Source organism: Euprymna scolopes, chromosome 28 (genome assembly GCF_053919585.1).
Source record: "Euprymna scolopes isolate OS-2025 chromosome 28, ASM5391958v1, whole genome shotgun sequence".
In the NCBI taxonomy this organism is placed as follows: domain Eukaryota; kingdom Metazoa; phylum Mollusca; class Cephalopoda; order Sepiida; family Sepiolidae; genus Euprymna; species Euprymna scolopes.
In genome coordinates, this window is record NC_136509.1 from 46,357,402 (window position 1) to 46,373,216 (window position 15,815).

Genomic DNA, 15,815 nt, shown 5'->3' on the forward strand with positions numbered 1-15,815 from the left:
ATGGAGGAAAAAATGAACCAACTGATGTACATGGACGATTTTAAACTTTTTGCAAGGACAGAAAAGGAGCTAGAGACACTAATTAACACTACCAGGATCTTCAGCCAAGATATCCAAATGGAATTTGGAATGAAAAAGTGCGCGCTACTAGTTATAAGAAAGGGAAAACTGGACACAACAAGAGGCATGGAACTACCCAACGAAACAGAAATTAGGGAACTAGGGGAACAGGACGACTATAAATACTTGGGAATTCTGGAAGCGGACACCATCAAAGCAATAGAAATGAAAGAGAGAATTGGAAAGGAATAGCTCAGGAGAACAAGAAAACTCCTAGAAAGGAAATTATATAGCAGAACCCTAACAAAAGGTATAAATACATGGGCAGTATCTTACTAGTGATACTAGGGTGGACAAAAGAATAACTGAGACAGCTCGCCACGAAATTCATGACCATGCATAATGTATACACCCAAAGGACGATATTGACAGACTCTACGCGAAAAGAAAGGATGGCGGGAGAGGACTGGTCTGCATAGAAGACGGTGAATGGCACAAAGAAGAACTAGAAAAATACATAATGCAAAACACTGAAAGGATAATTATGACAGCGAGAGACACTAAAAAAAACAAGACAACAGAGAGACAAATGACAAAACGAGAAAAGAAAAATGGGAAGAGAAACAACTCCACGGAAGATTCATAAGAATGACAAAAGATTAGAATAATGAAAACATCTGGACATGGATGCGAAAAAGGACATATAAACCGAGAAACTGAATCTCTAATAACTGCAGACAAGATAACTCGATAAGAACCAACCATATGAAAGCAAAGATCGATAAAACACAAGAAAACAGCAAATGCAGACTCTATGGACAAAGAGACAAAACGATAAACCATATAGTAAGTGAATGCTGCAAACTGGGTCAAAAGGAATACAAAAACAGGCACGGCCAAGTGGGGAGGGCGGTGCACTGAAGAATTGTGCAAACAACTGCATTTTGGAAGTACAGACAAATGGTACAAGCATAAACCCGCAACAGCACTCGAAAATGAGAACCACAAAATCCTATGGGACATGGACATACAGACGGACAAACCCATCCAAGCGAGAAGATCAGATGTCGTAATAATTAACAAGAAAGAAAAATGCTGTCAAATCGTAGACGTCGCTGTCCCAGGCGACCACGGGGTGAGTATGAAAGAAAAGGAGAAACGGAGCAAATGCACAGAGCTAGCCAGAGAGTTAAAAGGGAGTTGGATGATGATAATACCGATAATAGTAGGAGCGCTAGGAACAATTCCGAAAAACTTTGAAAAAAGAATGGCAGAAATTGGAATCAGAGAAATAGCTGCAAATATACAATGACTAACTAAAATGAAAACGACTGAAATATTAAGGAAAACCTTTGAATGCGGAGAATAATGCAAGTATACAATATAATGAAGAGGCGTTACAGGCAATGAAGAACAATGAAGCTGCATATCTACAAGTTCTACACCCCTATCACACATCCCCTCCCACTGTCTCATAACCGCTCCTCCCCCCAAAATGTGATACCAAAGAGCCGAGAAGGGTCAAGAAGGATGGAAAGATCGAAGAGAGAGCGTTGACTAGACCTCCACTGGACAAACGCGAAGAGAACTGCGACCTTAGGGAGGCTTTAGGCCACTTAAATTCCAGTATAGACTAATTGCCACTACCAGCGAAAAATCAATTATATATATATCTATATATATCAAGTGTTTGAAATTCTCAATCAAGTTTTCATAGGAGGAAACATAACAAAGTCATATTTATATATACGATCATTTTGGAAACGATATCCTTTTATTCATTCGATATTTACAAATAAAACCATCGAGAAATAAGTAAAATATTTCTAGATATCATCTCTTCATCGGCATGGGAAGAGGGGGAGACACCAAATTTTAAATCTAATAAAAAATTTAAAAAAAAACTCCCAAACTGTATTACTTCAAAACCTGGTTAAAATTTGCTTCCCCCCCTCCTTACCATTATATTTAGGCTGATGAAGAGATGGTATCCAGAAATATTTACTTATTTCTCGATGGTTTTATTTGATCAATTACGGCGAAATAAAAATAAAGGAGGTATTACTTCAATATATATATATATATATATATATATATATATATATATATATATATATATATATATATAATGTTGTTTTGAAAAAAAACGAAAAACCGAATGGATTTATAAAATGATCAACGTTTCGTCCCTATTGCAGATGATATCTTCAGGATATTAAAAGGAAAAATACAAAAAAGAAAACCATCATAGACCATACGAAAATGAAAAGGAAACAGTGTTAGAATCCTACCCATATCGGGAAGGAAACTATGTGTGTGTATGGGAAGGTTGGGTTGTTCAATGTCTATATATACACTTTTAAAAATACGTTAAATAAATATGTAAACTTTTTTTTCTCTAAACTTATTCATTTTGTTGAATTATTTAAGGATTAAGGAAAAACGGTTAACCAGGATCTGTTTTGATATTTTGTTCTTTGATTATTATTTTCCCTATACTAGGGGCTAAATGGTGGAAGCCCTTTCTTTGCATAATAGTATTAGTGTTTAATATTAGTGCTGACTCTAAAAGTCTTCTTTTAGCTCTATCTATCACGTATTTTATAATTTTCGCATGATCTAAATTAAATGAATGATCGTGTTCTGCACAATGGCAAAAGAGTGCATTTAGGGCGTTACAATTCCTTATATCTCTTCTATGTTCGTAAAGACTTAGTTTCAATTTACGCTGTGTCTCACCTATGTATGCTTGTTGGCAATTGTTACATGGGATGGAATATATATATATACATATAATTTTTAATAATTATTTGTAATACATGCAGACACAAGTATTTCATCCGTTCGGAATCATCAGTGCAGGAAATTATAATTGCCTCTGGTCGTTAGATTTAAACCCCCGCAACGAAGCCATCTAAAAAGCCTGCATGGTATTTTTTTATATATATGCAAAAAAATACAACCATAAAATTATGAATTAATAACATGAAATGGTAATATATTGTGAATTGTTTAAAATGTAATTCTGAAAATTACGTGTATAAAATGTTTTCTTTCTTTTTTTTTGTCGCTATGATATATATAGGTATTTCAAAATATGTCTTTTTTATTGATTTAAATAATAATATTTCGATATAATATAAGAGTGACAAGCGAATAAAAATCTTTAGCGCTTATTCGTTTAGAAAAATTATTTCCGTTTTTCGATTTCCCTTTGTCTAATGTTCCTCTTATAATTATATATTTATAACTAGCCTGGGTGAGCGACGTTGCCCGGGTGTTTGGAGGTGTGTATTGAGCAAAAAGAAAGTGGTAGTAAGCAGGCAGGCTCGAACCCGTATCTCGAAGGAGGAAAAAACATGAAAAAGAAGTGACGTCTTTGCTGTTGCGCCCATCACCAAACCGGAAGTGGCGAATGTTCAAATTAAGGCTAGTCAATCGAAAAGAGGGGATGACTTTCGAAAATATCTGCGAAAAAGGCGAGGCTTCCCTGTAGAAAAGTGCGCAGTTCAGGGTGAAGGAATTAATGTTTTTAACCAATTTTTCGATATTTGTCGTCCGAAGTATCGAGCTTCAAAACGATACCGATCTCGTGAAAAACCGACAGACATACCAACATACATACATACAATACATACATTTAAACAGACAGGTGAGATTTATATTATAGCTGTTTCTGGATTTTTAAGTTGATGATTGATAATTTGGATTATTTGGATTATTCTGACTACTGGTCTCTTAAATAGGTATTCTTCAAACGTAACGATCGATGTACACTTCAATATTCTTCATGTGTATCTTGTCGAACTCTAGAATCTTTTTCATCGAAGTCAGGAAGCTGCACAAAATTTTGAACAGAGCCTTTATTTAATCCACAGAGGTAGCATGCTCTCTTTCGGTCAGCCTTGATCGGGCAGAAGTCTTACGTAAGTCGCAGTTGTATTCTTAGTATCTTCAGTACCATGGATAACGGATAAAGTACTAAGTAAAACTCAGTTGTGACATTCTTCTAGAAGTTGAAGTTTCAATTCTAATTGGTGTAAAGGAGATAACACTGAAAAAAATCAGTGTTATCTAGTGGATGGAAAAAAGACTTCATGATAACATTAAAAATGTGTGTACGTTTTGACAACATTCTGATTAATTCAATGGTTGTATGGTTACTTTTACAATGTAGTTCTTGTTGGTCTGACAAGGTGAAACTTGAAATTGACAAACTGAAGCTTATATAATTTGTCAGGATTAGATTTGAAATAGAATTTTCTATTATCTGTCACGATTAGGTTCGAAATGATATTTTCTTTGTCACGATTAGGTTCGAAATGGTATTTTTTTTGTCACGATTAGGTTCGAAATGATATTTTCTTTGTCAGGTTTACGTTCAAAAATGTGTTTTCTTTGTCACGATTAGGTTCGAAATGATATTTTCTTTGTCAGGTTTACGTTCGAAAATGTGTTTTCTTTGTCACGATTAGGTTCGAAATGATATTTTCTTTGTCAGGTTTACGTTCGAAAATGTGTTTTCTTTGTCACGATTAGGTTCGAAATGATATTTTCTTTTTCCAGATTTTGTTTAAAATTGTATTTTTATTGCTATGATTAGGTTTCAAATGTTCTTTTCTCTGTAACGATTTGGTTCGAAAATGTATTTTCTTTGCTACGATTATGTTCGAAATGGTGTTTACCGTGTCACGATTAGGTTCGAAGTAATATTTTCTCTGTAAAGATTAGGTTCGAAACAATATTTTCTCTGTAAAGATTAGGTTCGAAACGGTATTTTCTTTGTTATGATCAGTTCGAAATGGTATTTCATCGCCATTAGGTTTTCTTTGTTTTGATTAGGTTCAAAATGCTATTTTCCTAGTTGTGATTAAGTTCGAAATGATATTTATTTATTCACGATTAGGTCCGTCATTATATTTTCTTTATTACAATTTGGTTGAAATGATGTTTCTTTTTCTGGATTAGATTCGAAATTGTATTTTCTTTCTGATGGATAGGTTAAAAATGATATTTTCTTTATCACATTTAGGTTCGAAAATGTTTGTTACGATTAGGTTCGAAATTGTATTTTCTTTGTCACGATTATGTTCGAAATAGTAGTAATATTTTCTTTGTTACAATTAGGTTCGATATGGTATTGTCTTTGTTAAATTAGGTTCGAAATGGTATTGTCTATGTTAAATAAGGTATTTTTGTCACAATTTGATTCGAAATGATATTTTTGTCACGATTAAGTTCGATAATGTTTTTTTTGTTACGATTTGGTTCGAAATTGTATTTTCTTTGTCACAATTAGGTTCGAAACGATATTTAGTTGAGTGTTTGACGATTACGTCCGAAATGGTATTTTGTTTAGTTTGTTACGATTATGTTCGAAACGATATTTTCTTCATACTGTCACAAGTAATTTCAAAATGGTATTTTCTATGATCTGTGACGATTAGGTTCTTTTTTTTTTTTTTTTTTTACAAGGGTGTCACCACTTATCAAGGCCCAGAGGCCACTCAAGGATAAGGGTTAATAGGTATACATTAGTCATTGTGATTTTAGCATAGTAAACAGTGGGAATTTTGAAACTTGGATTACTTAGGGGGACGATTCAATTAGAACTTGTTCACATTGGACTTTTTCTTTTTTTTTTTCATAGGTATCAACTCATTATCAAGGTCAAAGAGGCAACTCAAGGATAAGGGTTAAAGAGTGTACAGTAGAAATTGGACAATATAATAATCATTAGTAATGAAAATTTGTTAAATTTGATAACTTATATGGAACGGCTCATCAAGAACTTATTTACGTTAGACTTGGAGATAACCATATTGTAGTCAGCCGGAAAGCAGGAAAACGGAAGACAATTCCACAGGCGTGCAGTTCTAATAAAAAAGCTTTGTTCATGGAATCTACGTTTAGGTTTAGGCACAGATAAAGAGTGGGGGGAATTATTGATAGTGTTTACAGCTAGACGAGTGTTTCTTGTGAAAGTTTTGCGAGGGGGGGACCATAGATTGAAGCTCAGTCGAACACTTTCCATGAAAATAACGATACATCAGAGACAAACTCGCAACATCTCTTCTGTGAGATAGAGGTTGCAAGGAAGAGAAAAGGACATCTCCTACGAGGCTACGAAGTCTATTTGAACTCTATCAAGGCAGGCCAAGTCCTTTCTAGCAGCTCCTGCCCAGATGTGGCAACAGTATTCCATCCTTGGACGTACCTGGCTCTTATATAGATAGAGAATTGCATCAGCAGTGAGATATCTACTGGATCGATAGAAAGATCCCACCATTTTTCCAGCGGCCTTGGCAACAGATTTGATGTACGTGTTCCATTTAAGATCAGGAGTGATGGTCAATCCCAGAAGCTTGTCAAAACTTGAGGCCTCCTGAAGACGAGAGCCATTCATTTCAATTGATGCCAGATGTGGATCAGAATGTTGATGATGTAAAGAGAGGAGCTTGGTTTTAGATGCATTAAAAGTAACCAGCCACTCCTTTCCCCATTGTACTACATGCTCAAGATCAGAGGAGAGAGAATTGGAGAGAACTTGGTCGTTTACTGTCTTAGATGTACTACCATAAATGGTAGTGTTGTCAGCATAAATGTCTACAAATGATGTAAGGATGTGATTTGGAAGATCATTAATGTAGATCAGGAAAAGAGTTGGGCCCAGGATGGACCCCTGAGGGACACCGGCATTAATACTGTGAGCTTCTGATTTTTGCCCCTCAACTACTACTCTTATGAACCTATTCGAAATAATATTTTCTTTAGTCTGTCACGATTGTGCTTGAAGGTTACTTTAGATATGTTATACATTAGTTTTCAAATTTTCTGAGCTATTGCACAATTTCTATTTCTTACTTATTTGCTTCACCACGGGGACAAAGTTAGACAACAGGTCGGTTTTGAATGCGAGAAAAATTCCGCTTTCCAAATTCTTGGTAAGCACAAAACATTCTATTTACTACAGTCAAAAAGAACGAAGTATAGTATTCGAACAGATACTACACTGTATTTTTAGTCGATTGGTATATTTATTCTTCTAATTTTATAATGTTCCAAAATTAGCGATCGGTGTATCTTTATTTGTGTAAATTACAAACTTCTATAAGCAAAGTTTTCGTCTGTAGGACACATTATCTCAGAGTTACTTTCCAGCTGACTATAACATGATGTTTTTCAAATCAAACGTTAAATTCTTTTTGAGTCTTCCTCTTATATCATCAAATTCTGCCAAGTCACAACTATCGTTAAGGAAATTAGGGAGTGGACATTATGTTTACTTTCGGTAGTTTCGTAACTTCCCTTTCTTTTATTTTGTCCTTAAGCGAAGTTTCTGACAAAGGGGGAAGAATTACTGTTTTCGTGGTCACAGTTTATCGATCTAACACTTATCTTTCGCTAATTTTATTTGTTTGTTTGTTTGTTTGTTTTACCTTTAAGTCGTGTTGTTGTTCTTTTGTTTTGTTTATAAGTTCCTTAAGTGGTTTCATGCTTTGTCTGGAGTGCTTTTGAAAATTTGTTTTACAATGGACCGAGGTACGAAAAAGTTGTAAAGAAACAAATATATAACGTAAATATTTCCAAAGGCAAGATAACTTACTCTTCTACCTACTTGAAGTTTTTGATGTTTTATCTGATGTTAAATTGTTTTAAGTATGAAACACACTTTGTACTAAGCGCTTAAGTTCAATGATCAATCCGTTCAGTCTTAAGAGACAATGGATAACTCCTGCAAGTGTAGCTGTGCGAGTACTTGTGAGCCAAGGGTTGAGTAATCTCCAACCACACTTCACCTAAATCGGCAGTGCGTGGATCCAGTGGCAAGAAGAAGTGCTCGACAACTGGAAACAATGCCGAGACAAGCAGAGAACACATACAGCACCTGGAATTCCCAAATAGTCACCCACTTTAGTACTGACCAGGCTCAACGTTGCTTAACTTCAGTGATCTTATGGGAAACGGTGTTTTAACGTGATCATGTTTCAGTTAAACGAAAACAAACATTCGGAGTTATGAGAATCGGTGAAAACTTCAAATAAAATTTGAAATGCTGACAGAAATTCACCGAATAAATGTCACCATAACATTTATCCGTCGGATTTCCGTCGACGCTTTTATATTTTTCCGAATTTTTTAGGTCCTCCCGAAATTCCTAAGGCAAGAAAGAGCACGTTTTAACTTAATCGCTCAGCACTACTTGCGTTTCACTCTTAAAATACACTTTTATATCGGTGAAAACACCGAAAACTTATCCAGGTAGTTAGAAGAGTAAGTTATTTTGCCTTTGGTAAGATTTATTTGTTATATATTTATTTCTCTTTGGAATTTTTTCGTACCTCGGTCTATTGTAAAACAAACTAGATTTGCATTTTTTTTTTAAATTCATGTGATGTTTTCTTGAGAAACTTGGTAAGACGTATCCTTAAGTGGCTTTTAGCTCTGGTAAGCGGTAACTCGTGTATGCGATTCTACAAACATTTCTTTCCAGATTAGGAGCCCGCAAAACGTAAACCTCTAACAATACATATGTGAGTCGGTCAAGAAAATATAACGATTGTTTTTCTTCCCTTCCTTCTTTTCGCTTCTTTTTATTTATTTTTTTATTTTTTTCTTAACATTGTTAGCCCTGCGTTGTAGTAAAAGGCGAGAAATGGATGTCTGTTGGGGATTGCAGCGACCGTCCACCCACCAACATCTCTCTCTCTCTCTCTCTCTCTCTCATACACACGAACTCAGTTCAGTTTTATAACAATTACTGCGCATACAGCGCCGGCACGTGTTTAGCGAGGTTACCCGGCTCTCCTGTTCGCCCCTCTGTGTATAGGCAGCTTCTGAGTCGAGTCGGTGAGGGACGGTGGTAAAACGTTAAATGATGATTGCTGGCGCATTCTGTGGGAGGAGGGCTCCGTCAATAGGACGAACGTCGTTCGAACCGTAAACACCCACGGAGTAGGAAAAGGGCAGCGCCGATGTTACAATCCGTGTTCGCCATTTTGGTTCCCATCTTTGTACAGATAAAACACGAGTGATAAAAACAAAGATGTGTCGACTTCTCATTTTGAAGTTTTCTATCAATCTGTTCTTTTTTTTTTTTATAATTATTTTTCAGTTTAGTCTCTTTGGACATTTTTTATCTTTGTACTTGTAAATAAGAGGATTTCAGTAGTTAATCACGAAGAATTCTGAGTCCTGGAAATTGAGTAGTTTACGATTTGAAAGCCATTTATTTTTTCAACTGTTTTTCTTTTTAGTGGGTAATATTTTTTTTTTTGTTTTGTTCATCCTTAACCCTAAAATAACCCTAAACTAACCCTAACCTAACCTTTCGCATGCTTTATACCGTCAGCCTATTTACATTTTTTCGTGCCTCACAAATCGTAAACTAATTTGGCTACTTCCGGGACAGGTTTGATCATCTCAATATACAGATCAAATTCTGTTAAATGTAACAAAGCAGTAGATGCAGCAGTGCACCGGGCCGTGTGCGAAATGGCGTCACGGTAAAGAAAAATAAAAGGAAGAGAGTGAGCACGTTAAAGAAGACGATCTTGTTAGAGACGTGGATGACGTTCGAGACCATGTTCGAGAGTGGGTTCGGGAGCACGTTAGGACCTTCGAGAGGACATAGGTCAGAGAGGAGTACGATCACGGTTTATTCAGGAAAGTATCCAGAAGTAAATGTCGTTGCTACAACACGAAAAAGCGAGTCATTCTTTGTGTTGGTCTCCTATGCGACGTACACTGCATACAAACGTGGGTAGCGGTACATAAATATCCCACCGGATAGCTCCATCTGACTGAATTTAATTCCATCTTTAACTGCCCTATGCTCTTGCTCTTCTTAACCGGACTCGGCAATAAATATATATTGCTTTATTTACAAACAAAAACAATCAATCAGGTAATAGATCTAGTTTTTTTTAAATATTGTCAACTAGCATAGCCGTGCCCCGGCGTTGCCCGAAACTGTAGCTTAATTCACGAAATTCCGTTTTGCAAATTAGGATTAACAGTTTTCATCTAAAATAAATTATTGGATCCTTCCACTGATCCTGTCCTAGCGGTAGGTACCTTTCGTCTTTCTGTTTTCGTTTGTCAAAAAATAAAAAACATAAATAGGAGTGCGATGTGGAATAAGAGATAAGTGTATATTTGCTGCAATAAATTTCAAATGGATTATTTTATTGTCTGTATTCGATTGTTAAGAATAACAATTGAATTGCTATTGAATAAACTATGAATAAGTCAGGTGTTCTATTTAATGCATGTTCTGTAATCGCCTATTATTAATAACAAATTAGTTTATTATTTTACTGGTTAATTCATATTAAATTCCGAAATTTTCACCGTAGTGGAATTCGTCCGACTCTTTTTACGGAGAATCATTTGCGGATTTCGCTTTCATTTTGATGCAATCATGGATATAGTGAGGATCTCCGTTGTTTTCGTCGGGATTGGAAATATTTTCAGATTTTCACCAGCTATGGACAAATAGATCCACTGCCTTTTGAACGCCATGAGAAATGCAAAGGCTAAGGTTTAGAGTACCGATAGGGGAAAGATAAAGCACTGCAACACCTTTCCGGTAACTCCTGCAGCTGCGTTGACTCCGACCATATTGGTTTGTTTTTCTGTCAGTGATTAGAACCAAAACTGGTGGAGGAGTTTGGTAGAGTCTATAAAGGTCAACTCTTTCAACTTTGACCTCTTGGTAGCCAAATATTTGCCCCAAAACTGATTAAAAAGCTTGCTGCATGTCTGAATATCCTTTATGTAAAATTTCAAATGTTTAGATCCAAAATTTGCTGAATAGTTTGCTAGAGACTACGAAAGTCAAATCTTCGAACTTTGACCCCTTGGTAGCCAAATTTTCGACCAAAATCCGATTTAAAAGCTTGCCCTATGTCTGAATACACTTTATGTAAAATTTCAAATGTATAGACAAAAAATGTGGACAAATAGCTCTACTGCCTGGAAGACGCCTTGGGAAATGCAAAGTCGAAGGGTTTAGAGTACCGATACGCGAAAGGTTAAGCCCTGCGACACCTTTCCGGTAACTTCTTCAGATGCGCTGGTTCCGACCATATTGGTTTGCTTTCCCATCGGAATTTGTTTGCAACATTGATAGAGGGACCCTGATAACTAGGCAAGCCTAGGTCTCCTTATCACCTGCCCAGGCCTGCATCAGGAGAACCAATTCAAACTTCAACTATATACAGTAAATGCAGCAGTGCAGTAGATGAAAAAATGTTTCGAAAGACGAAAAATCTGGATCATTTTATTAATATAGTAGATAACCTTTCAGAAAAGGGGAAAATCTTTAGAAAATCCCCAGCATATTAATTATTTTCAAATTTTCAATTAAATGACCTCTCGTGTAATATATTTATAAGTGACTTTATCGTGGGGGGGGGAACGGTCTTTATCAAACTACTCTGTCAATTTTTAGTCTAAGGATTTGAAACTTGATTTATAGGTGATTCACACATGTGGAACAAATTTGATTTGGGTTTTAGCCGGTGAATATAGCTGCTAGCGAGACAAAATTGAAAATAATAAACTTGGTAAGCCTAAGTTAACGTAAATGTATCATCTATGAATGCATAGATAAATATTTATACGTTTAAGTCGGTTAATTTATGAAGTTTCTATATGCATGGGGATTTAGTTCAGATAAGATCGAATACGGTTGGAGTACCAAAAGTTTGGATTTCGATTCTAGATGATGACATCCAAATCATATTTTTGTAACTTTTGAAATCATTACAATATATTAGGTACAATATAATAATCAATAGAGAATTGGCTCAATAATAATAATAATAATAATAATAATAATAATGATAATAATAATATTATTATTATTATTAATAATAATGATAATAATAAATACGAAATTTGCATGAATTAAAACATCATATTTAAGCGTATTTTATGTAAAATACGCTTAAATATATTTTAATTTATGCAGATTTTGTATTGTGTGTGTGTGTGTGTGTGTGTGTGTGTGTGCGTGTGCGTGTGCGTACACGATTAATTGGAACCCAGAATCGGGCATCGGAAAAAATCGGAATTTTTGTGGGTATCGGAATCGGAAAAAGTTGTGACTATTTTCCGATGCCAAAAACAATTCTTTTAATTGTATCTTTTTTTTTATTCTGTTTAAAACCAAATCTTCGGCTGCTGATAATAATGATATAAAAAAAATTATTTCAAACTAACAATTAAACTAAAACTAATACAATTGTATTTGTAAGCTTGGGAAAATATCTGCAAATTCAACAAGTGTTTTTTTTTTTTTACGGTAATCGAGAAAAATAACAACAATATAGTGAAATATTTAGAGATTTACAAAGAACCGGAATCGGTAATTGTATCAGAATTATCCCATCATTATGGTTAGAACAACAGCATATTCTTTTCATTGTTTTGACTCTCGAGGGTGTATCTTTCGATATCTTATATGATTTTATATAGAGTAACCTGGTTCTCGATTGATGAACTGTGTCGGGTATATACTAGAGAGTCAAAACAATGATAAGAATATCCTGTTGTCATAGCCATATCAATCACTGATATATTAGGCTGGTGCAAAAATAATGTTGTTTTTTATCAGATATATATACGTAAAAAATCCACATACACAAATATATATATATATATATATATATATATATATATATATATATATATATTTGTTTATAACCGTTGATGGTAATTTCATTTCTAAGAGTGTTCGGAATTGAATTAAACGTGACTCTTGCTCTTGGTTTCGAATTGTGTGGATGCTTTGAACGGTTAATTCTTTGTACTTTCCGTTCAGTTGCGCCCTTTAATGTGTGGTAATGAAAGTCATCCAATCTAAACTATAAATGCAAGTTCGTTTCTGTTAAACAGTGTTATGTCGGCTGCTTTTAATTTGCCGCCTGCTTAGCACATGAATAGGATTTATTTCTCACCTCGTTCGTAACCGTTAAAAGTAGCCTCATTAATGAAGGCGCGCGAGACTGAGTTCAAACTGATTCTTGTCCTTGGTTTCGAATCGTTCGATTGGTTTAAACGGTCATTTCTACACTGATGACCCCGTAAAATGAAACAGATACTAATGTAAATAAGAATTAAATATTTATTATTAAATAACTATTTGTAGTTACCTTTCGACTGGACCCTTGCTTAATGATAGAAATGATGAAATATAAGATAAATATTAGTTATGGGACGATTCCAAATTTTTTTCCCTCGATTCCAACACAATTACCGATTCCGAGCTAAATTCCAGATTCCGATACAACTTCCGATTCCGATTCTTTATAAATCTCTAATTATTTAACTATAAAATTGTTATTTCCTCCAATTTTCGTAAAAGCACATGTTAAATATGCAGATATTTTACTAAACGTCTAAAATACACTTGTGGAGGATGATCTATTGATTTTAGCTTTACTGGTAATTTAAAATCAATAAATATTTATTATGCTATCATTATTACAAGCAATGGAAGATTTTGGTCTAAACAAAATCAAATTAAAACAGGCAATTAAAAGAATCGTTTTGGCATCGGAAAATAGGCTTCAATTTTTCCGATTCCGGTACCCCCAAATCTTCCGATTTTTTCAATTTACGATTCTGATTCCAATTAATCGTCCAAACACCAGTAAATATGGACGTTCTTCCTGTTGAATACATAATTAGGGTTATGAACATTGTTTTGACTCTCGAGTATATATCCGACACAGTTAGACAAGTAAATCAATCGAGAACCACATCATTCTATCAAAAACCTATCAAATATTAACTGATATATACTCGAGAGCCAAAATAATGAAAAGAATATTATCTTGTCATAACCTTAATTATAATCGATAAAGAATTGACTATAATTATATATAAGAAATCTTTGTAAATTAAAATATCGTATTAAGCGTATTTTATGCCCGGGCAACGCCGGACGCCTCCTGCTAGTGTGTGTGTGTGTGTGTGTGTGTGTGTGTGTGTGTACATAAATATATATAGAGAGAGAGAGAGAGAGATATGCGATTGCCACTGTCTGTATTGTCCTGTATCCATTTGCACGCATGCGCGAACGTTCAGCTACACGTGCCAGTCATAGCGATAATGGCGCCACTCGGCGTTGCCCGGTTCAAATTACTCTGCCGATCAAACAGGCAAGTGGGCCATAAACCAACCAACTGTGATTTAAAGTTTTATTGGAGGGAAGCGGGTGTCACGTATCATGAGTTATGTAGTTGCCTTACGTCGCTTTGTTGGTAATAAAATAACATAAATAAATAAAATCTTTTGTTGATTCTACTTGTTGTGTTAGTCGCGGAGTGCGGGTGGTAAATTAACCACTGGAGGTATAGAGTTTGAAAATGGCTAAGGCGAGTTCAATTCCGATCAAATCCGTTACGCCTGGAAAGTATTTTTTAATACTAATTTAGTCTGTGATAATCGCAATCTATTAATACAGGGTGTCCATAAAGTCCGTGTGCACTGTAAGAATCGACATTTCCGCACTTTAACTTTTTTTTTTTTTTTTAAGAGTCCGATTCGTGGCAAGGGGATGTAATCATGCAATTTACGAAATTATTGCGTAAGATTTTAGAAAATTAAAACAAATACGTTAAGTAACACAACAATAATTTTTAATTACTGGGGTATTTGTCGGATTAAATGATTTTTTTTATGTGGGTGTGGGGAAGAACAAACAGTTTTCGTAATAAATTAAAATTTCGAAATAAATTAAAATTTCGTAATAAATTAAAATTTCGAAATAAATTAAAATTTCGAAATAAATTAAAATTTCGAAATAAATTAAAACTGCTTCCACTTAAGTAAAGATGTTTATATAATTTAAATAAGTTTCGATTGGAAGAATGTGTGAGAATGCATTTTATTTACAAGAGAAATTTCCGTGATTACCTCCACTTAGCCCCCAACCTAAATCTTTAAAAATAAAAATTTTTAAAAATCTAAAATGAAAAAGTGCTTTAGAAATTACTTTACTTGTATTTGCGATAGAAATAATATGGAAAAGATGCTAGCAAATGTCATGTATACCGTTTTATGCATTGTTATAAGACGGAGCTTTGTTACATTAGCAATTTGCCAAGAGATGGATCGGAAGTGGTGGATCATTTTATTGACATGCGCATTGGCCCGGTTTGATTTCATTATATTTTCATCGGAACATGTAAAACAATTGTGTATGCAATCAAATTTGAGCCATTAAAAGATTTGAAAGTTAGAAATAATCCCCTACATTGATTGCGGTATACTTAACTCTCTCAAACAATTCATACATAAAGGAAGTCGAAGTAACTTTTACTCACACGCAAAAATGTACTTCCACCACCATCACCTTCTACTGGTACTTCACAACCGCAACTTTCTAGATATCTATTCCTTAAAAGAACAAAAACACATACTCTCATTCCCCCTTAACAATCCATACAAAATATTGGGGGGGGGGGTCAGAATGAGAAGTGAATATTAAAATACAAACTATTGTGTTTGCTCTTGAAAAAGGCGCCCAAACCACAAATTCAATAAAGCAAACGATATAAACTTAAGTAACACAAAATTTTAATCTCCCTATTAATATTTAAATAAAAAGTTCTGTTCCACGTCTCCGTAATATCTTTAAATGTCCAAAAAAGGCGTGCTTATTTGACGTTGAATTTATATATATGAAAGTGGTCCCTAATTTTAAAAGCTTAAATAGTTATTTTTTAATTCCTTTATTGCGG